Source organism: Panthera pardus, unplaced genomic scaffold (assembly GCF_024362965.1).
Source record: "Panthera pardus isolate Hobbes unplaced genomic scaffold, ASM2436296v1 HiC_scaffold_7, whole genome shotgun sequence".
Taxonomy (NCBI): Eukaryota; Metazoa; Chordata; class Mammalia; order Carnivora; family Felidae; genus Panthera; species Panthera pardus.
In genome coordinates, this window is record NW_026527002.1 from 30,109,093 (window position 1) to 30,131,928 (window position 22,836).

Consider the following 22,836-nt stretch of genomic DNA (forward strand, 5'->3'; position numbering starts at 1 on the left):
AATACCTGGAAAAACAGTGTAAAATTCACAAATATGTGGACATTAAATAATACACTCCTCAACAACCAGTGAGTCAAAGTTGATATGAAAAATACTGAAACAAACAAAAATGGGAAAATAATAATACCTGAACTAATAGGATGCAACAAAAGCACTTCTAACAGGGAAGTTCATAGGGATGAATAGAAATCTCTCAAATAAACAACCTAGAGAGTAGACCCAAGATAAGGTTAAAATCATGAGCCAGATCAGTCAGGGCTTTTATAGGCCATGCTTATGAGTTTGTATTTTATTCTAGCCACTATAAGTAGCTATAAAAGAGTTTGTAAAGCGAGGGAATTACCTGACTTGATTTATGCCTTACAAAAGTTTGATATGTGGAGAATGAATTGTGGGGGACAGAAGTCGAGGCAGGGAGGCAAAGAGGTCTATAATCCATGACATACACAGTAATGATACCCACTGCTTCTTTTCAGTCTTGCACAAGTTTAGTGCATGTCTTCTCCTAAAAGAGATTATACGTGATTATTGTCTCTAGAAAAAGGCAGAGGGGGCTGCCTTACAAGGCGTTACCTTTCAGTCAAGATTTCAACTGCCCAAATAGGAGCTCCCTAAATGACTGGACATAAATCACAAAGATTTCTGTCAGCCTTGATGTCATACTAAAATTTACCCCATCTGCATAGACACTTGTATTTTATTCCCCCAAATTTGGGGAGAATTTGGTAGGTGTGATTTGGGAGCAAATATTAACCTAATCTGTGAGTTGGAAAGCTGACATATGAAGAAATAACTTCTTTAGTATCACAGCTTACATAAGAGTCATTTTAAATATCTTCTTCCAACTCTTGGTAACATTTATAAAATTCAGGATAAATAGCCAAGTTTATTGGTTATAAAATCATGTCTTATATGGATCTAATATCTCTACATATTCTTGTTACCTCTGAGGATGAACTCACCTTCATATAAGAAGCTTATTTTGCTCTAAAGACATTACGTGGAATTTAAAAGATGGCAAAAATAGAAGTGAATGCAACTTGTAATTTCATTTTGAATTAAAAAACCATCACTAGGGAAAAATTCGACAATCATGACAAGCTAAGGTTTTGTACAGAAGAAAAAATACTTTAAGACATTCAAAAGCTAATCATCTTACAACAATAAACACTTATCCACATTGTTTCTACGTAGTATTCCGCTTGTTAAAGAGATTTTAAGAGTCTGCATTAGTGTGTAGAGTTAGTGCCATGTTGGTGAATTAGAGTTGCTAACTACTTGAATTGTCAACTGTGCATTTTGGTTAGATTTTTGCCTTGAATGCTAATGTGGTGTTTTAAGTATCATTTTGATGAATTTTATTGTTACACTAGACACACTCTGGTTTTTCCAATCAGTCATGTCCACTTCATCACTGTCGATGTGCTAATCATCATAACATTAAATATGACCAGAGGTAAACATTATTGAAAGCTTCACCCGTTAGTGCAGTTTTACAGTAGCGTCATTTTGTTTTTATTTCCTTTGATTTTATGCTGATATGGGTTTCCGCCGTATTTGCCTGCAGCCTCTTTCAACTTTTCCTTTTAATTAAAAAGCCTAATTGGGAGTAATAAAAACTTCCAATTAAGCCTTTTAAATAAAAACTGAAAGCTGAAAGTGGCTGTGGTTGCAGATACAGGCCGGCACTGACACTTTCATTATGGCAAGATTCTATTACTGCAGAACAATTTGTGGTTTCCAGGTTTCACTCAAGACCTGTGAGTTAGGAGAAGTGGACCTTGGAAGGGATACCCAACCAGATAATTATACAGTTAAACATCCATGTTTTTTGAGGGGGCTTTACTTTTGAGGCAAAGAAGGGTACTGAAGGGGCGCTTAAATCAATCATTATCGTGGAGTGTTCATTAGATTAAGATTTCAGTAATATTGCACTTTTTAAAATAAAAATAAGATTTTAGTATTTGAATAAAAAGATAAAATATTCTAGCTTATTTGTTGTTTCCATTTAGTTATAAAACAGTATAAAGGTTTTTGAGTTGCTTTATTTTCTTTCATTTCCCACACTGGGGAAATATGCTTAGAAAAAGCCTGCAGTGAGCCCTAGGATTATACAATCTATAATTGGACAGATTGGTGCATAATTTGCTGATTTGTGTATACTAATTGAATAATAAAAGGCTAAAACAGACTTTTTATATATTTGAAATGTGTAAATATGTAACTTTTTGGAGTTTTCCTCTAAATATATATTTCATAAATTTAATTCCTCTTAGCTTATAGCATCATATGTCTGGGAGCAGGAGGGGAGAGTCTGATGAGAATTGGATTGGGGGGGTATTTTTAGCTTTGGTTATGATTGGCTGTTAGTTGATTTCATATGCTTTGCAAATGTTAAAGAGGGAAACTTTCTATGTCTGAATGACTCAGTTAAGTGAAATATTATTTTACTTTTTTTAATTTAAGGTTTATTTATTTGAGAGAGAGAGAGAGAGAGAGAGCGAGCATGAGCTGGAGCCAGGGAGGGGCAGAGAAAGAGAGAGAGAGAATCCCAAGCAGGCTCCACAATGTCAGCGTAGAGCCTAATGCAAGGTTTGAACTCACAAGCCATGAGATCATGATCTGAGCTGAAATTAAGAGTCAGAGGCTTAACTGACTGAGTAACCAGGAACCCCATAAAATATATTTTTAAAACACATTTTTACCTTTTTATATCTATGGTCACCATTTATCCCTATTTTTAACATTCAGCCTTATTGTTTATTTTCTAATACAAATACTACCTGTTGCTTACTAAAAACTTGGAATGTATTTTAAAAAGCTCAAAATTAAGCATAATCTTACCTCAAACCACAGGTAACATGTTTGATGTAGTTCTGTCCAATTTTTTTTTTTTTTGAGAGAGAGAGAGTGAGTGAATGTGGGGGAGGGGCAGAGGGAGAGAAAGAGAGAATCTCAAGTAGTCTCCATACCCAGTGCCCGGCCCTCTGAGGGGCCCATCTCACGACCCTGAGATCATGACCTGAGACAAAATCAAGAGCCGATCGCTTAACCTACAGAGCTACCCAGGCATCCTTGTCCAATATTTTCTAATGTGTCCTTTCTTCATACAAACATACAAATGGGCAAAATAATAAAATTGTGATTATATTGTTTATAATGTTGTACTTGTTTCTTTTTCATTTAACATTATAAGCATTTTCCATATTTCAAAGACATATATGTTCATCCTTATTCGACCTGTCTCTAATTTGGGGGATTGAGGTCCCCATCATAGCAGGTCAGAGTGTGGGTTTTAGAGTCATGGATTTAATTCTTGGTTCCAAAATCTACTAGCTATGTGATCTTGAACAATTCCCTTTTATGAGTTTTCATTTCCTGCTGCATAAAATGCAGAAAAGTATTATATGCACCTCTGTGACAGAGATGAAGATTATGTGGGTTATATATGTAAAAGTGCCGAGACACAAAGTAAGCACTACATAATACTGTTATTATTTTCAGTTATTTTCCATTTTCAATAATCTGTGAGTTTCAAATAATCTAATATTTCTACTTGGATAAGATTTGGCAAAATTAGCTCATTCCCTGTTATTTTTAGTCCCATTAGATGCCTCTAGAATGATTTTATTTAGATTTATTCTCAGTAACGTTTGGGAGCTTTCGATGGGGCCACATATTTATTGTTAGCATTATTCTTAGATATTTTATGCAGTTTTTTGGTAGCTTTTTTTATATGCTTTGGTAGTTCATTATAAATGAAATCATTTTTCTTTATTGCATTTTTAAACCTTTATTTATTTTGAGAGAGAGAGAGAGAGAGAGAGAGCGAGCGCACCAGCAGGGGAGGGCAAGAGAGAAGGAGAGAGAGAGAAGCCCATGCAGGGCTCATTCCCGCTAACTGCAAGATCATGACCTGAGCTGAAATCAAGAGTAGGCTGCTTAACTGACTAAGCCGCCCAGGTGCCCTGAAAAAATTTTTTTTTTGCATTCTGTATGTCAACTGTATTAGTTCTCTTTTTTAAATGTGAGGTATACGTAGCATACAGTGCTATATTAGTTTCAGGTGTAAAATATAATGATTCGACAATTCCGTATATTACTCAGTTCTCATCACAGTAAGTGTACTCTTAATCCTCTATTTTGTCCACCTCCCCATCCACCTTCTCTCTGGAAACCACCAGTTTGTTCTCTGTATTTAAAGGTCTGCATTTTTTCTTTTCTTTGCTCATCTGTTTTGTTTCTTAAATTCCACATCTGAGTGAAATCATGTGTTTGTCTTTGTCTGACTTATTTCACTTACCATTATACTCTGTAGGTCTATCCATGTTTTTTCAAATGGCAAGATCTCATTCTTTTTTATGGCTGAGTAATATTTGTGTGTATGTATGTGTGTGTAATATGCCACATCTTTATGCATTCATGTATTGATGGACTTTTGATGGACACTTCGGTTGCTTTTATACTTTTTTTCCCAGAAAATTATCTACTTCATGAATTTCTTTTCAAATATATTAACATACAATTTTGCATTTAATATACTGGTAATTTGAAAGAACAATCCTTTTACTTATCAGACAAACTTTTCCATGTTTAATTTTATTTACCTTTTATTTTTGACTAGAGTTTCTAGAGATTTATTAACAGTATTATTTTTTAAAGAAAATATAAGCTCTTGGATTCATTTTATTTTCATTTTGCTTCAAATTTACTTTTACTCTTATTTTTAAAAATATTTTTTATTTATTTTTGAGAGAGAGAGAGAGAGAGACAGAGTGTGAGCGTGGGAGGAGCAGAGAGAAAGGGAGACATAGAATCCAAAGCAGGCTCCAGGCTCTGAGCTGTCAGCACAGAGCCCGATGTGGGGCTCAAACCTACAAACCATGAGATCATGACCTATCTGAGGAAGTTTAACTGACTGAGCCACCCAAGTGCCCCTTTACTCTTATTTTTTTAACTTAATTATTTTTATAATTTCCCCAGGTCAATGATTACCTTATTTTTAAAAAGCTAGATTATGTATTTATAATAAATTTTCTTCTGAGTGTACCTTTGCTTATATTTGGTGTATTGCCTTACATTTTTCTTTTTTTCTCATTTTCTTATGTGCTCTTAAATTTTAGAAAAGTGTTTTTTGACCCTAATATTATCTAAATTGTTGTTTTATCATTTTATCATCATTTCTTCTCTTGGCTATTGGTTATTGTGGCAGTTTCCTTTATCTGTAAGTCTCCCTATTACACCATGCTCCAGACTGCTAAAAGCAATATGCTGTCCTCAATAGATGTTGCTGAAGGGTACAAACTTGTGACTAGTAGATAAATAAGTATTAAAGATCTAATGTACAGCATAATGACTATAGTCAACAATGCTGTATTATAAACTTCAAAGAAGCTAGGTTGCTAAGAGACTAGATCTTAATTGTTCTCACCACAAAAAAGAAATGATAATTATGTGATATGATAAGGCTGTTAAATTTAGCCAGCACTAAGGTGGTAATCATATTACAATACATGAATGTATGAAATTAACACCTTGTGCACCTTAAATGTATAGTGTTATATGTCAATTATTTCTCAATTTAAATATTTTCCCATCGACTCTCTATTTTATATAATGTAAAGTCAAAATGCATACAAGACATATTAGCTGAACCTTCATCTGTAATCCTCATCCAACATTTTGTCACCATCACCTGCTGAAAATCCTCTCATCATTATATGACTCCCTTTGTTTGGTTACTTGTGCTCTTTCTTACTGAACTTCTCTGGCCACGTGCTTTATTATGCATTCTCTGTGTAACTTCTTTATCCCCAGTGAAAAATTCAGCCATCTTTCTTGGGTACTTTTAGAGAGTTTTGAAGTCATTTATATGCAGCACTCACCATATTCTATAGGCATTATTTGCCTCAGTGCTTGTTCCCTAGCAAGCTTCCTGACTTTTATATTGCAGTTACCTTTAATCGTTAAAATATTTCTGTGAATTAGATGTTATCTTTTACTAAAGATGGAGAAATTGAGATTCTGAGTTTAATATTTCCAAAGTCACAGAACTGGTCAATAACATAGATAGGGCTTTAATCCAACTTTGCATCAACTGCATTAATGTTTCACATGCTTTGACAAAAATATCTCCTCATGGTCAAAGATATGTAAGGGTAGAGAACGACATCTGGAGATTTTGCCTGAAGTAACACAATATAAGCACATATTCATTTGAAGCACTTTTTTTTTTACTTTATTTATTTTTAATTTTTTAAATTTACATCCAAATTAGTTAGCATATAGTGCAACAATGATTTCAGGAGTAGATTCTTTAATGCCCCTTACCCATTTAGTCCATCCCCCCTCCCACAAGCCCTCCCGTAACCCTCAGTTTGTTCTCCATATTTATGAGTCTCTTCTGTTTTGTCCCCCTCCCTGTTTTTATATTATTTTTGCTTTCCTTTCCTTAGGTTCATCTGTTTTGTCTCTTAAAGTCCTTACATGAGTGAAGTCATATGATTTTTGTCTTTCTCTGACTAATTTCACTTAGCATAATACCCTCCAGTTCCATCCACATAGTTGCAAATGGCAAGATTTCATTCTTTTTGCTTGCCGAGTAATACTCCATTGTATATATATACTACATCTTCTTTATCCATTCATCCATCGATGGACATTTGGGCTCTTCCCATACTTTGGCTATTGTTGATAGTACTGCTACAAACATGGGGGTGCATGGGTCCCTTCAAAACAGCACACCTGTATCCCATAGATAAATGTCTAGTAGTGCAATTGCTGGGTCGTAGGGTAGTTCTATTTTTAGTTTTTCGAGGAATCTCCATACTGTTTTTCAGAGTGGCTGCACCAGCTTGCATTCCCATGAAGCACTTCCTTTCACAGTAAGTCTCATTAGTTTGGTTCTACTCAAAAGTATATTTAAATGTGTTTCAACATAAAGCAATATTTTATTGTTCTCCATTAGGAAAAATAATGATCTTTTACCTGCATTTGATAGTTCACTGTGGATGCTACTCTATGGCGAGTCTATCACATTATGATTGTTAGGCTGGATTATAAAGAAATGAAACCACATCTAAAATTCACCCCTGAGGTAATTTTTTCACCTTATCCCAGACTCCCATAAAAATACAGATACAGATAATAGATTCACCACTTCAGTCACTGAAGACAGCTACCCAGAATGGTATGATGCAAAGTTTTAAAGCTGTTCTTCGTGGAAATTTTTCTATCTTTATCATCTTATTGAGACATCAGACCCACTTTTTATATGGTGAATTGAAAGGTTATTTGAGCTCTGGCTCTTTTATTGATTCAGGACAATAATTGTCAAAGGACTTTTTTTAGTGAGAATAAGATTCTTAGGGGCCCCTGGGTGGCTCAGTCCGTTGAGCATCTGACTTCGGCTCAGGTCATGATCTCATGGTTCGGTTCCTGAGTTTGAGCCCCACATCAGGCTCACTGATAATCAGCACAGATCTCACTTTAAAATCTCTGTTCCCTCCCTCTCTGCCCCTCCCCCATTTGCCTGCGCTCTCTCTCTCAAAAATGAACATTAAAAAAAAGGAAAATTAGATTCTTAATTACTCACTTAATTTTTAATACTGACTCAAGTAGCTCTCTACGTCCAATTCTCAAACTTCATTTTCACCCTAACAATCATCTGTTTTGCAGTAAAAAATATTAATACTTTTGCATGCCATTGGTTCGGCAATTGGGAGAATTCAGTCTTGGGAGAATATTTGCTTGATACACTAGGTTTATGAATTACTCTATTTTTTTATGTTTTTAATTCCAGCTAGTTAACATATAATATGAATTACTCCATTAGTCAGGTTACTAACAAATTATCAACTTTGTCATTTTAGTTTTGTTTTCTCCACAGAAAACATAATGCACTTCAGCAGTAAATTAGAAGCCTCTAACCAATGCCTTCCTGAACCCTAGGAAAAATCTTTATAGTAAAACAATCTTTTGTGTTCAACTTGCATGTTTTGATATGGATGAACCTTTATAAATTATTTAAGTCAGTCTCTATTCCCATATTTGCCATCTCTACCACCTTATTGAATATACTGAGATGGTCTAGAAGCAAATTATTTGAGTTAAATTGTTCATAGTTCTCAGGATATGACATCATAGCTGCTGGGAGCCTGATGAATTTGATGCAAGCTAGCTTTCCTGTGGCTGTGACTCTCAGAAATTTGGCTCCATCCATATTCACCCTTTTTTTTTCTATTGAAAAGTATTCCTTCTTGTAAAAATCATCAGATAGATTGTTGAAAAGCTGTTAAACCATTATTTCACTGTTAATCTCTTTAAATTTCTACGTACTTTTACAGACATCATCACTAGATATAGTATACCATGATCTACATGTATATATAACATGTATATGTATATGTATATACATATGTATATGTATATAATCAGTGCAGAGCCCTGATATATGTATACATATATATACGTATATATACATATATATATATATATACATATATATATATATATATAAAATCATTCTGTATTCTTGCCTAACACATTGTTTCTTTTATGTAGTAAGCATATAAACAGACCTGGAACATGTGATAAGGTATCAGATTGGCTGTTTCTCATCTGAGATCTTTACCCACTTTCTCCTACTATATGAGTTTTACTCTCCAAGATAACTTTGAAGTTGACTTTGAAGGAAACTTTAAGCAATTTTAATTTACTCACTTGATTGTAATTTCCATTTATGTTATTCCAAACCCCTCCCCTGCTTAGCTCTTGGCAAAGCATTCTGGTGATTTGATTGCAAACTTTCCTTCATGTTGGACTGTAGATGTTGTGAGATGGCCCACTGCACTTATGGTGCAAAGCTTTCATGTAAAAGATACAGGGTTTAGACTCATTGGATTTTCCCTGGTAACAAAAACCAATGTGATAAACAAGCATGTAAAGATGTCTTACTGGATTTAAATTCACCAACTCAAATTTACAAATTGTGGTAGGGTGAGGACTATCGTCTCCTTTGCCATTGAGTTCATTTGATGGAGCTACCGAGATAAACCTAGAGAATTATTTCATTTCTCTCATTCTCATGAATATCTCCAAGTTCCAGACTTGCCCTCTGATTACTATTTCTAGTGTTGCATCTTTCTATTTGCAAATAATTAACAAAGTTGTTAACGTTTGAAATGTAAATGAAAAAGTAACACAGAAATATCCAAAATCAGAGTTTTAGAACTTAAGTGTCAACAGGGAAGTGAAGGCAATAAAAAATAAAATTATATCTTGTATTTTGTAAATCGCATTTTTATCTAGGTCAGTTTCATCAGAAAATTAAACTGAATTATACAAACCAGTGAGTGTGTGTGCATATAGGTGTGTGTGTGAATTCAAACCTTTACAAACTCTGTAGTTGATAAGGTGACAGCCGCATTGAAAAAAAAAGAGAAAATAGCATACAGTGCAACATGTATCCACAAATATACCTAATCACCAGACAGTAAACTCATCTCCCCTAGTGAACCAGTGGCATTACAATAATGTTTCTCCAAGCTATGTCTCCTCTTCTTTTATTTTTTATTTATTTTTTTTAGTTTATTTTTTGAGAGAGAGAGAAAGGGAGAGTGAGCACAGGGGAGGGACAGAGAGAAAGGGAGAGTGAGAATCCCAAGCAGGCTCCACACTGTCAGTGCAAATTCGATTGCGGGGCTTGAAGCCACGAACCGTGAGATCATGACCTGAGCCTAAATCAGGAGTCAGATGCTTAACTGACTGAACCACCCAGGTGCCCTCCTTTCATTTAAAAAAAAAAAAAAAAAAAATCTTTATTTTATTTTTAAGAGAGAGAGAGCAGGAGTGGAGGAAAGACAGAAAGAGAGGAAGACACAGAATCTGAAGCTGTCAGCACAGAGTCCTATGCGGGGCTTGAACCCACAAGCCGTGGGGTCATGACCAGAGCTGAAGTCAGATGCTTAACTGACTGAGCCACCAAGGTGCCCCTCTTTCACTTTTGAATGTACCTTAAATATTAATTGGTACCTTTGATTTTCTCCTAAGAGAAATTTACCAAAATTTATAATCATTCATTACCCTTGTAAATATTTTACTGTTAATGTGTTTTCATGGAAAAACATGGATTATCTTGTATGGACAAATAGAATTCTGATGTTTTTGCACAGATATGACAAAACCTTATGTCATTTAATTTCAGGCCTCCTCCACCAATCCCTCCTCCCTTACTCCCAAACTTCCACAGGTCACTTTTGCTTTAGTATTTATTGGGAAGTAGGGGTTTTGTTTCGTCTTCACTTCGGAAAGTCATTCCTGTCGAAGCTACTTCTCTAGAGTCCAACTGCCTTGGGCTGTTTGTTGCCAGGTGTTTATGGATGTAGTTCCCTCAACAGGACGCCCCCTGCTTTTTCAGCAGAGCCAACACAGAGGTAACAATGAGGTGATGAAGTTCCTTATACTTCTTTCTCCCTTTATTTTCCTCTACCACTGTCGATAAATTAGTGCACATTTATCAGATTTGACTGAAGTGTTGAGTGTAGTTTGTCAAACACTTTTCATTTATTATAATGAGAAGGCAAATACTTTCAGCTGTAGCTTCCTATGACTGCTATATTGATGCAAAGGAAAACACCTAATGGGGTGCCCTAAATCTATCTGTAGGTCCTATCTTTGTTCTCCACACTTCTGACTATTTTAGAATACCTCCTTCTTTAAATGTCCTTGACATAAGTATTTTAAAAGAACATCAACGAGGCAGGGGCACCTGGGTGGCTCGGTTGGTTAAGCGTCTAACTCTTGATTTTGGCTCAGTCATGATTTCACTGTTCATGAGTTCGAGCCCCACATCGGTCTCTGTACTGGCAGCATAGAGCCTGCTTAGGATTCTCTCTCTCCCTCTTTTTCTTTCCCTCCCCCACTCATTCTCTCTCTCTCTCTCTCTCTCTCTCTCTCTCTGTCTCTCTCAAAATAAATAAATAAGCTTAAAAAAAGAGAGAAAGAAAACTTATGAGGCAAATGCTCCACAGTAGAATATAACCCAAATATTTGCTATTTATTCTATATTAACCTGAATAATGCTTTCAGTAGAGAGCCTCCATTATAGATTTTGGCATTCCAAACTCAAGAAAACTGGAGCCTAATAAATTAAAACATGACATGTCAAATGTTGATATTTTTTCTCATGGTAAGAAATGTTTGCTAGCATAATACAAGTTTTGGTAAATCATGTTTTAAATATGCTAGGGATCTAGTTTGATATTTGAAGGAATAATATGGAATTATTTTGTAAGACAAATCAATTGGTAATCAAGCTTACTGAATAGTCTTGATTTACACATATCATCTTAAAGTTGGCACATATATGTGTGCAGTTGTCTGGCTTGTAATTTGTCAAACAGTAGGTATATTGAGCTACTGCCAAATTGTATAAGATATTAAGGCAAAGTCAGAGTTATTCCAACTTTGTGAAATCATTCTATACAGATGTGTTACCAGAGCTCTTAAACCCATGTATCTAGGTAGGAGCCAGATCTGTGGTGAGGACTATTCTGTGTCTAAGAAGAGATGAGCTGTTCTGAGTGAGCTGGAGCCGTTGGGAGAGGTAGTTATAGATGCCACTCTGGGCTGTGGGCAGGAGGACTTTGTGGAAACAACATTGTTTCTGTGTTCCTCTCATTCTCTAATCTTTTACTTTTTCCTTCCATTAGCCAAACCCAGGTAGAAGTCAGTTGGCAAGGGTGTCTAGGTGATTTAGGGGATTAGTTATCTCGGTATGCAGAACAGAGCAATAAAAAGGCTGAGAATGGAGCTGAGAAGAAGCAGAATGGCCAAGACATGTGGTGTTGACATTTTTATTTCTTCTTGGAAATCAAATATCATAGAGATGTGGATGCCTTGTTTGGTTAAGAAAAAAAAAAAAAAGGTAGGGGTCCTTGGGTGGCTCAGTTGGTTAAGTGTTCCACTCTTTATTTCAGCTCTGTTCATGATCTCATGGTTCGGAGTTCGAGCCCTGCGGTCAGCTCCATGCTGACATTGCAGAGCCTGTTTGGGATTCTCTCTCTCCCTCTCTTCTGCCTCTCTCTCTCTCAAGTAAATAAACTTAAGAAAAGGGCGGTGGGGGGGGGAGGTCGTAAGAGAACATATGGATGTGAGGACAGCCAAACTTCTCCAGAGAGTGTATCTAGAAAATGAGTGGGCTTAAGCCCAAATCACTGAAGCAGGGTAAATCCTAGTGAAGCTATGGGGAAAAAAAATTCTGGACTGAGAATAAAATGGAGACTATAGAGTTGTTTCAGTGTTACCCTAGCTATCTGTTCTTGAACAAGTCCTTACCATTGTGAACATCAGTACCCTTCCTGCCTCCCCTCCCCCCCGCCCCTCCCTTCCTTTCTTCCTTGAGTGGTAAGTTTGAGGATTGGACAGGATGCTCCTGAGATTCCTTTTATGTTCAACATTTCGTGCGTGTTGGTGAGCAGAGTTCTATCAATAAAATATGCTTTTTCCAAGATTCTATCCGTATGCCCCTGCATTGTGGTCTGACATTCAGAAAAGTATTCTGGCCAATAGGAGTTCTGCCTATCAGGTTTTTACTTTTGTTATTCTTTTTAGGACCTGGGGTTCCTGAGGTGAAGGATGGTGGATCTCAGTATGTTTTAATGGCGAAATCCCTTGAAAGTGTTTTTTCTTGTTAAAAGTTCAGTGTTTCTTTCTTCCTCCCTTGGATTCTTCCTCTTTTTTTCTTTTTCCTTACTAATATGCATTTAAGGTCTAATATGTATAAGCTACACAAAATTAAATAAAATGTCCTCTAAAATGTTTCATGGAAGAGTTACCTAATTATCAGGAAGTGAATATGCATAAAATGAAATCACTGATAAGATTTATACACAATTTGCTACTGAAAATTTGATTTGAAGATGTAATGATTAGGTTAAAAAGGTAGTAACTGTGACTGTACTTGCTTTTCAAAAAACCCAGCTGCTAATTAATAATCACCTTCTCTGAAATTTTATCCTAGGGCTTCATTCTAACCTATCGATTTTTATTGTCAATGAAATGTAAGTGCCATCCGACGCCGTATTCCACCAGAGCTGATCAGGTACATTTTTAGTTCATTTGGGCAGTACATACTCTAGGGAGAATGGAGTGGGGCACCTAACTGGAAAGACAGAAGAGAAATAAAGCATTAAACAGGAGCCCTGGGAACTGAAGGGAAATCTTTGCCTATTTCAAAATATACTTTAAAGGCTAAACTGGGAAGCCAGGCAAAGGAAGGTTTTAGTTTGTGTGAGGGAGATTGAAGGCAGCTGTCTTTGCTTTCTCTCCTGTCTTTCAGCTGACTCTCCACATGTTTTGCCTCTAGCCCCAACAAACTCAAATGCTTGGATGAGCTACTAAGTAGAAATAAAAATGATAATTCCCTTTTATTTCTTCTTTTTCTATGCAGTCATAATAGGTGGATTTTCATTAAACATGGGAAGATAAAAAATGGGAAACGCACTTTCCCTGAACTCTCTCAATGTTCTATAAAATGTTCAATTAACCGTACTTGCCACTGTCCATATTTCTTTCCATACTCTCTAAATTGCATGAGGTCTCTCTAGTGCTTCAGTTAACATTAAAAAAGGAGAGTCAATCTATTATTTTTCACTGAACTCAGAATAGCTGGGTGAATAAATACCACTACCAATAATTTCGTTTGCTTCGACCTATTGTTTAAACTTTTGAAGAACCATAACACAGTAGGAACTAAAACCGTCTTAAGAGAAAAAGTCTGCTAGTAGATAATAGGAAGAAAACTTGATTTTCTCCATGTCTTTGTGCACAATCTCCAGCCACCATCCTTACTTTGGGCTATCAAACCATGTAACAGCCTGCAAGTAATTTTATCCATGTATCATATAGAGAATTATTAATAAGAAAAATTATGAAGGAGAATAGGCATTATACATAGAGAAATTAGGGTGTGAACCCCAGCTCTGCAGTGGAATAGCCATGTGATCTGTGCCAAGTTATTTACTCTATCAAAGCATCTGCTCATTTGTAAAATGGGGATTATAATACTTAACTCACAGGTTATTGTAAAGATTGAGACACTGAATGAAAAACACCAAGAACAGTGAGTGCAGGGTAATGGCTCAGTAGTTCAATAATGCTATTATCAGTGGAAATGAAACAAGAAACTTTTTGTCATTGTTTTAATTGACTATTTTGCTACGAGAATGTAGAGGTCAAAACAGTGATTTTTCTTTTTATTTCAGAAAATAAAAATTTCTGTCCATTTCTATTAGTAGGGAAGTGTGTGTGTGTGTGTGTGTGTGTGTGTGTGTGTGTGTTTGTGAAAAGATAGAGAATACACTGGCACAATGGGTGTGATGTTCCTTCCTGGGTGTGCTTAAATTGATTGCTTTAAAACATTATTTTGTGGCAATGTAGGGGAAAGAGCACTTGAGTTGGAATAAGAAAAATTAGGTTTATGTCCTAGCGCTGCCACATATTGATTGTATTAAAAATTTGATTCGGGTAGGTACCCTAAAAATGTTAAGATTTAAAAACAAATGAGTTTTTAGCCCCTGAACATCAGGGTTGGGTATAATTTCAGTAGACTACACTATTTTTTTTTTTTTTTAAGATCTTGAAAGAGTGATGAGAACTTGAAAACAAACTTAGCTTGAGCAGGTGTTCCTGTTGTGGAAAAGACTCAAGCTGCTAGAAATGTCACCTCCTCCAAAATGTTTTCTTTACTGACCTAGAGCCACTAACAGGGACTTCATCATTACTGAATGATGTGTGTAGTTCAGTGATTCTCAAACTTTTTTGTCTCAGGACATTGTCATACTTTTAAAAATGACTGGGCACCCTGGAAAGTTCTTGTTTTTGTGAGTTAAATTTATTGATATTGCTGTATTAAAATTTAGAACAAATTTAAAATATAAGACCATCATATGTTAACATAAATAATATTTCCATGAAAAAGAATTCCATTTTCCAAAATTAAAAAAAAATTCTGAGAAGAATGGCCTCCTCTCCTGCCTCATTTTTGCAAATCTTATCAATGCCTATCTTCATAGAAGACAGCTAGATTTTCTTATCTGCTTCTGCATTCATTTGTTGAGATAGTAACTATCATGTAGCTTCTGGAAAACTCCACTATACACTTGTAAAATAATGACAGTAAAAAAATCAATGAATATCTTAGATATGTTATAAAATAAATCTTGACCTCATAGGTCACTTTAAAAGATCTAAGGGACTCTCATGTGTTCCTAGCCCACACTTTGAATACCACTGTTATTGATTAATCATTGTTTCTTTTAGCTGTCTTCTTGTAAATTCAAAGACTCTTGGAAAGGGTACAAAATTACTCAACACTGCAAGGTGAATTGATTAAACTCTTGAGTCCTGAATGGGAGAGAGGAAAAGAATGAGAATAACATAGACTTGAAGGGAATGTGGCCTTGAAAAAAGTGGGAGATGGGAGGCAGTGAATCCTAATACCAGTTATATTTTGGAGTTTGTAAATGAGCTCCATCACTTCATAGTGGCTTACATTTGCTAGTTACCTAATTCTTCTAAGTCTTGGGTTATCCATATGTAATATAAGGGTAATAATATTTAATTCATGGTGTTGTGATGATGATTAAATCAAATGATGTTTGTAAAACACTTAATGTCTGACATATAGTAAGTGGCCCATTATTAAGCCATTATTTTTATTGTTATTTTATCCAGGATTTGACCTGCTCGTAAACATATGTAGACTCTTTCTTCAGAGTTACACTATGTGCAGCAATAAATATCTTATTCTGAGGGCTCTATTTTATCCTGTTTTAAAATCCTGGTAGGGAATTAAAGCAAGAATGAGGGTAGTATGGAAGATATAAGGGAGGCACATTAGACTGGGGTTGAAATTCCAGGTTATACATCACGAGACAGGCTTTCAACTAGAACTCTGGTAGTAGGAATGTGGAAGAGGGCTTCAGATGGTGTTACTCACTAAAATGTGTTCCTTCCCAAATTCATATGTTGAAGTCCTAAACCCTGGTGTCTCAAATGTGACAGTATTTGGAGATGGGGTGTTTAAAGAGGTAATTAAGATTAAAAGAGATCATTGGGTCCAATAGACAAATTATGGAAGCAACCAAGTGTTCACTGACTGATGAATGGATAAAGATGTTGTGTGTACACACACACACACACACACACACACACACACACAGGAATATTACTCAGAGATGAAGAAGAAATGAAATCTTGACATTTGCAATGATGTGGATGGGTCTAGAGAGTAATATGCTAAACAAAATGAGTCAGTCAGAAAGAGACAAATACCATATTTCACTCATGTGTAGTTTTTTAAGATACAAAAAAAATGAGCAAAGGGGGAAAATGATAGAGACAAAGTAAGAAACGGGCTTTTTAAAAAAGTGTTTATTTATTTTTGAACTAGAGAGAGCATGAATGGGGAAGGGACAGAGAGAAAGAGACAGAAGATCTGAAGTGAGCTCTGTCCTGACAGCAGAGAGCCTGATGTGGGGCTCAAACTCACAAACTGTGAGATCATGACCTGGGCCGAAGTCAGATACTTAACTGACTGAGCTATCCAGGCACCTCAACAGATGTTTAACTATAGAGAACAGACTGATGGTTACCAGAGGGGAGAAGGAGATGAACTAGGTGATGAGGATTAAGGAGGGCACTTGTGATGAGCACCAGGTGTTGTATGTAAGTGCTGCATCACTAAATTGTATACCTGAAGCTAATATTACACTGTATGTTAACTGGAATTTAAATTTAAGAAAACTTCAAAAAACAGAGGTCATTGGTATAGGCTTGATCCAACATGACCAGTATCTTGTTTTAAAAAAATTTTTAATGTTTATTTATTTTTGACAAAGAGAGACAGAGAGAGAGAAAGAGAGAGAGAGACAGAGGATGAGCAGGGGAGGGACAGAGAGAGAGGGAGACACAGAATCGGAAGCAGGCTCCAGGCTCCTAGCTGTCAGCACAGAGCCCAATGCAGGGCTCGAACCCACAAACCGAGAGATCATGACCTGAGCCGAAGTTGGACGCTTAACCGACTGAGCCACCCAGGCGCCCCACAACATGACCAGTATCTTTATAAGAAGAGGAGATAAGGATGCAGACGCATAGAGAGGGCAGACCTTGTGAAGATGTTGAAAGATGGCCATCTACAAGAGTGTGGTTAAGCCCCTTATAGGGAGAAACCAGGAGAGGGGTTTTGCCTGCTCCCTCTGCACTGAGCCCTTGGGGAATAGCCACTGGGAGTGCTTGCTTGCACTTTAGCAACTGCTCCTTTATTTGCTGTGGAACACGTAATGCTCTCCTAAAGCAGCTCTAAAAGTTGGGGCTTTAGATATGTGAGCAAGCTACTTCCAGGGGGATGCTGGCGACTAGGTATTACTGTTACAGTGAGCTGCAGGGAGAAGACAGGATGTGCCCATCCGCTCCCCCAGTATTGCAGTCAGCCATGGTGCTTGCTAATTGGAAGTCAGACCTTCAGGCAGCAGCTTGTAAAGTGTGCAGTCTTCCAGGGAGACACTGAGAGTTATGGATTTTTACCTGTTTTCTCTGTGTCGAGCCCTGTGGAGACAGCCTCAGTGAGTGCTTGTTGGCTGCAGTCCACTGGGACTTGTGAATGTCTCTTTGGTTTTCAGAGGTGGAGGGGGGGGATTAATCCCTCAGATGGGGCAGCTGGTGTTGGGGCACTAGATGTGCAGTCCAGACTCTTCTCTACTCAGGGAGAATCTGGGAGTTGGGCTTCCATCCCAATTGTATGTGGCTGTGCTGGGGGTGGGGTTTATGGCAAGAGAGTGTGTCAGCCTTTCTAACTCATTTCAATATGCATGTTTTCTTTTTTGCCCCCTGTGACTCCCATCCCTCAGCTAGTTTCTGGATTTCTCTTAGAGATAACTGCTTCATGTGTAGCTTGTACATTTGATGTGTAATGGGAAGAGGGAAGTTCGGGATCCTCTTATGTCACCATCTTGGTCCAGAGTCTAGTCAATGTTCTTTTGAGTGACCTCTGACTCAGTTTTCTGGTTGACTGACTGGATGTATGATAATACTGCCAAACATATAATAGGGCCTCTCTTCGAGCGTGTAGTTGTTGGCATAAGGCATGGATTTAATTCATTCTTTCATAAGAATGTTTCCTTAATTAGTTCTTTTGTGTTTATTTGTATTTTTTAATGTTTATTTATTTTTGAGAGAGAGAGAGAGAGCGAGCAGGGGAGGGGCAGAGAGAGAGGGAGACACAGAATGTGAAGGAGGCTCCAGTCTCTGAGCTGTCAGCACAGAGCCTGACATGGAGCCCGACATGGAGCCTGACATGGAGCCCGACATGGAGCCCGACATGGAGCAGGGCCCAGCAGGGCTTGAACTCATGAGCTGTGAGATCGGTGACCTGAGCTGAAGTTGGATGCTTAACTGACTGAGCCACCGAGGCACCCCTCCTTAACTAGTAGTTTATAACACTTGCTCATTCTTACAAGCATCAAAATTTTTTCTTGTCATCTATTTTACAAATGACCTTTAATTTGCCTTTTAAAAATTTTAAATTAACAACTAAAAATTCTTCTTACAGGACAACCTTTGCCTTGTTAGCTTTTTTCTGGTAAACTCTTTTTTGCAAGAGTTGCAAGATGATTTGGAATAAATTTAAACTTCCTTAATTGAGTAAGCTTTTATTAAAGTTATAGAACTATGGATAATTAAGTCATGAACAGTAAACTACATGAGAGTCTGGTGGAAAAAAAAATCAATGCATGCAAAACTGATTGTTGTTTTTCCTAGAGATACTAAATTAGGGACTGTGAAGACTATATTGTGTATACTAAATTTGGAGCTTCTCTTAGCTGGTCTACGTTAGCAGAGAGACCATAAACAAAATTAATTTAGGTGATGCTTCAGTGCAACAATGTTTTTCCTTGCTTTTCTGACTTTCTGAATACCGATAATAGATTCTCAAGTATTTTTTTTAAAGGACACTGCTATTTATATCAGTAGTTTCTTTTTTTTGTCAAATCAAGTTAAGTAGAAAATACTTAATGGTGATTTAGAATTCAGCAGAAATGAAACAGCAAATACTACTTTTTTGAAAAAGTCTTTAAAAAGGTTTTTTTTGGAAATAATTATTTTATACTGCCTACTCCATGATTTATTAGTTGATTACTAAAAGCTTTCTCCTTTTTGAGCTATTTTAGAAGTGAAGTTGGTAGAATATCTTTATTTCTACAGGAATCACTGGAAAATGTGTAGAAGAACATTTATTCAAAAAAGGCCATAAATCCTTTTAATAAGTTGAAGTTTTCTTGCCTTTTTTTCCCACTATCTGGGTCAAGTATGTAGGATATGGTTTGTGTAAAGGATAATAGAGAAATTTAAGTGTAAAGGTAGAGAATCTAATCCTAGGAACATACAATATTAGAAATGGCAGCTATGTAACTGCAACTTCACATGAGCTCATGATTCACTTGTATATGTAAATCATATGCATTTTATATCCTAAATATATCTCAGTCTCAGCTCTTTACCTCTCTGGCTCAGGCTCTCCCTTCCTCTCTCCATTTTAGCCTACAGGTTTGTTTCCTTGTGTCAATTCAGGTGAACCATTCATGCTGCAATCTCTGTGACTGTAGCTCTCTAGAGTTATGCTGTGCTCAATCTTTTTTTAAATTTTATTTTAGAGACAGCAAGAGAGGGAGAGGGCCAAAGTGAGGGAGAGGGGCAGACGGAGAGAGAGAGGAAGAATTGTAAGCAGGCTCCGTGCTCAGCACAGAGCCCAACGTGGGGCTTGATCACATGACTCTGGGGTCATGATCTGAGCCGTAATCAAGAGTTGGACATTCAGCCAAAGCAGCCACCCAGGCGCCTCTAGACTCAACCTCTATGACCTCACATAGCCCTCCCATGAATTTAAGATATAGTCATTTCTTACTTAATTTCTACAATAGTTCCATAACTGAGCACTATGAGTTTTGTTTACTCCATTAACTACCTAGAACCCAAGTAGAAGAAACAAACATTTAAGTTATGAAGTGGCACTTGCTTGATGTGAGGTGCTTTCAAACAGTAAAATGCTCCTTGGGAAATATGTCTATAGAGTATATTCACCTTTCTGTATTAATTGCACTACCAACCCATTTCACTCATCTGTTTTTTGAAGTATTTAAAATTCTTTTAAAGAGATCTTTCAGTATCTAAAACAATCCATGGGTACTTAATATTCAGTGTTTATTGGATAGGGCATCAAGAATTTTTGTGGCTCTTTGCTTTCTCTGCAAGATGCAAGTTGTGGAACAAAATCAGAGCTTTTCAAACTCAGAATAACATGGGACATTTGTCAAAAATATAGATTCTAGGGGTGCCTGCGTGGCTTATTCAGTTAAGCATACTACTCTTGATTTCTCCTCAGGTCATGATCTCACAGTTGTGAGATCAAGCCCTGTGTTGGGCTCTGCACTCACAGCACAGAGCCTGCTTGGGATTCTCTGTCTCCTTTTTCTGCCCCTCCCCCACATTCTCTGTCTGACCCTCCCTCCCTCCCTCTCTCTCAAAATAAATAAATAAACTTAAAAAAAATTCTAGGGCTCCACTCTAAGCTTTTGAGATATGAATATGAGTGGCTTGGACCTTAGACTGTGTATTTCCTAGGTAGTTCTGATTTGGAAACCATTGGAACAGACATTATGATACTTGTACAAGTACCAACTGCTCATGATTTTTTTTTTGTTTATAGTTGAGTTTTTGTAATATCTTTTCCCTTCTTCTCTTCCTTTTCCTCTCTCCTCTCCTTCATTATTTTGCATTTAGCCTGCTATTCATTCTGTTTGCTAATTTATTTTGAGCCATGAACACAGTGTTGCTGTGCTGTTAGCATGTGTTGTCCCTAGAACTGTTTTACCATATGTCTGCTTGCCACATTCAAAATGCCATTACTCTTTTGAGTTACTGTTTATTAATTTCTGAGCTTAAATCATTGGCTCTATCTACTTTGATCTAAAGTGACTACAGATGGCTTTTCCTTAACAAGAGTCAAATGGATATCCTGAACATATATAGAACAGAAAATAATAAAGTGGTAACAAGAATGAGTCTATTGTCACTTGGCTAACTCTGACAATAGGAGATATTGTGATAGAACACTAGAAGCCAAAACTACCTCTGAATTTTGCATATTTATAGGAGATTGTAGGATGAGAAGAAAAGAAGGATCTGCTGCTAAAAACTAACGAGGATCATTGATTAAGTCAACAATTATTTGGGGGGCATTTATATCAGTCTGTTCTGATGAGAGAGGTAAACAAAAGAGGACAGGTCTTTGCTCGTCTCGATTAGATTCATACTGATGGGAAGAGAGAGAATGATGAATAATTAACAAGGAAATAATAAATAAATACTACTAATAAAATAATGATAAGTGTTACAAAGAGATATTTAATAGGAAGATATGATAGACAGTGTCTGTCGGGTCACTGGGTCTTAGGAGGTTAGGAAATGTCTCTCTGAAAAGGTAACATTTAAGCGTGCAATTGATTGACCAGAAGGCAGCTATGCAAAGATCGGGGGAAGGAAGAAAATTGTGAGAAAAGGGAACAGTTCAGTGCAAAGACCCTAAGTCTGAGGATGAGCTTGGTCATTTGATGAATCAAAAAAAGGTCAGTGTTGTCAGGAGATTAGTATTATAATAGGTGAGAGGACACGGAAATGATAAAAGCAGGGTCTAAACTGTGAAGGTTTTTGCAAGTATTACTTGTAAACCCAAGTAAGTTTGTAGGTAAGGAGTGGTGTTATTTTATTTAATTTCTATTTTTTGACTGCTATGCAAAGAATGTACTAGAATAATTTTAGGATGCCCAGTTAGGGGTCTGTTGCATTGGCCAAGCAAGAGATGGTTATGCCTTGGACCGGAGTGATGGTTAGTGGACACAGAGTAAAGTATGGGGTTTGAAATGTGATTTCAAGGTAGACTAGACAAGATTTGCTGATAGATTGATAAAGCTATTGAGGGAAAGAGTAGCATAAAGAATGTACATCTTGAGCAGCAGGCAGATTGGTGATGCTGTTTACCCAGATGTAGGTGCCTGGCAATGACCTGTCACATACCCATTCTTCCTTTGTAACTCTCTCAGGCATTTTGATATGTGATCTCATAATCAGTCTTGTGTAGTGAAGAGTTGATATTGAAACATTTAAGCTCTGCCCTTCAACACCTTTGAGCAGTGGGAAATATACATAGATTTTGTGACCTCAAGTTTCTAATTTGTGAATGAAGCATTAGAGATTATGAATGTACATGGCAGAGGATCTGTATGTAATAAGAGCACAGTTCCTCAAATATATATGAGTTCAGACCTTCCTCAGCTATATTCTGGCCATTACCATAGGACTTAATTCTTATGATTTAGATGCCACTAAATCAAGGTTGTCACTCATGCCCAGTTTAGTAGATTTTATCTGAAATGATGGAGGACTCTGAAGATTTTTATAACATCTATTTGAAGATAAGCCTGTCTTGAACTGTGGTGGCCATTTGAATTTACTTCTTAAGAACAAACGTTTCTCTAGTTTATCAACTCACAGCTCACAACAACATCACCAACATGTTCTTCCAACCTGGCCAGGTTATGTGTCTTCCTTTTTCCCCTCAGCTCTATTGAGACATAATTGGCATAACTTTATGTAAGCATAAGGTATATAATGCAATGATTTGAAACATGTGTATTATATGAAATATTTATTACAATAAGATTGGTTAATACATCATTTGCATCACATAATTACCATTTTGTTGTTGTTGTTGTTGTTGTT